The following is a 1,469-nucleotide window of genomic DNA, read 5'->3' as shown; positions in this document are numbered from 1 at the left end:
CTCCTTCTCGATCTACCTCTGCCCTCCCCATCATCCCTCCCCATCTCCCTCTGCCTTCTCCATCCACCCTCCTCATCTTCCTCTGCCCTCTCCATACTCCCTCTGTCTTCTCCATCCTCCCTCCCCATCCTCCTTCTGCCATCCCCATCCTCCCCCTGCCCTCTCCATCTCCCTCTTCCCTCTGCATCCTCCCTCCCCATCTCCCTCTGCCTTCTCCATCCTCCCTCCCCATCCTCCTTCTGCCCTCCCCATCTCCCTCTGCCCTCTCCATCTCCACCACCCCAGAGCATCCTCCACCGAGTCACCAGCCTCAGTTCCTGGGTCCCCCCCTCCTTGACCCCATGTCGTTTTTTTTGCCCTCTCAGGGTGGGACGCGGAGGCTGGGGGCAGCGGTGGGATCAGCCCCGACGTCCTGGTGTCCCTCTCTGCCCCCAAGGAGTGCGCCCGACGCTTCCTGGGCCGCCAGCACTTCGTGGCCGGGCGCTTCCTCCCCTACGACGTGCAGAAGAAGTTTGAGCTCAACCCCCCCGAGTACCCCGGCACCGAGTGCGTGGTGGCCCTGCGAGCCCCCCAGCAATAAAGCACGTGGTGGTGGCTCTTCCCTGGGGGTCGGTGTCTGCCTGGGGACACGGGGCGAGGGGACGGTGGCCTCCTTGCAGGGTTGGGGCTGGGGGTTGTGCCAGGGCTCACAGAGTCCCATGGGGTTGGAAGGGACCTCTGGAGATCATCTCCTCCAACCCCCTGCCAGAGCAGGTCCACCCAGAGCAGGTCCCACAGGAACGTGTCCAGGCGGGGTTTGAATGTCTCCAGAGAAGGAGACTCCACCACCTCCCTGGGCAGCCTCTGCCAGGGCTCTGCCACCCTCAAAGTGAAGAAGTTCCTCCTCATGTTGAGGTGGAACTTTTTATGGTCAAGTTTGTTTGTATTGTGGCTCGTTTCCACGCCCCGTGTCCCCTGGGACCTGTCACCCACCTGCTTTTGGGGACAGAGCTGGTGTGTCACCTCCTCAACAGCCCATCCCATGGGGATGGGGCAGCCCTTGGGGTCCCTGTGAGGCCGCGGGGTCCCCGGTGCTGCCGCTCCCCCCGTACCCTGAAACCCTTGAACCCGGGGAAGGGTCCGGGGAGGAAAACGGGGTCTTTAATTAACAGGGAGAGCAGTGATGAGCCACAGCTGGGGACTGTCCCCACCTGTCCCAGCAGAGAGGGTGTTGCTGACCCTGTGGCAGCACAGGGAGCTGCAATCCCCCCCTCCCCACCCCCCCAGCCCCGGGGGGAGCTCGGTGCAGCCGGAGTTTTGGGGAATGCAGGGAATGCGCCGGGATTTCCGCCGGCCGGGCCGTGGGAGGGGGCTGCGGCCCCCACCCCTGGGGAGCTGCCCTTTGGGGGTGACCCCGGAGAAGGGGGTGTCTTCACCCCATCACACCCCCCCCCAAACCATCACACGCCAGCGCCGAGGGGTTTCTTTGC

The sequence above is a fragment of the Calidris pugnax genome, unplaced genomic scaffold (genome assembly GCF_001431845.1).
Source record: "Calidris pugnax isolate Ruff unplaced genomic scaffold, ASM143184v1 scaffold46, whole genome shotgun sequence".
Lineage (NCBI taxonomy): Eukaryota > Metazoa > Chordata > Aves > Charadriiformes > Scolopacidae > Calidris > Calidris pugnax.
Note: the sequence above shows the minus strand (reverse complement) of the source record.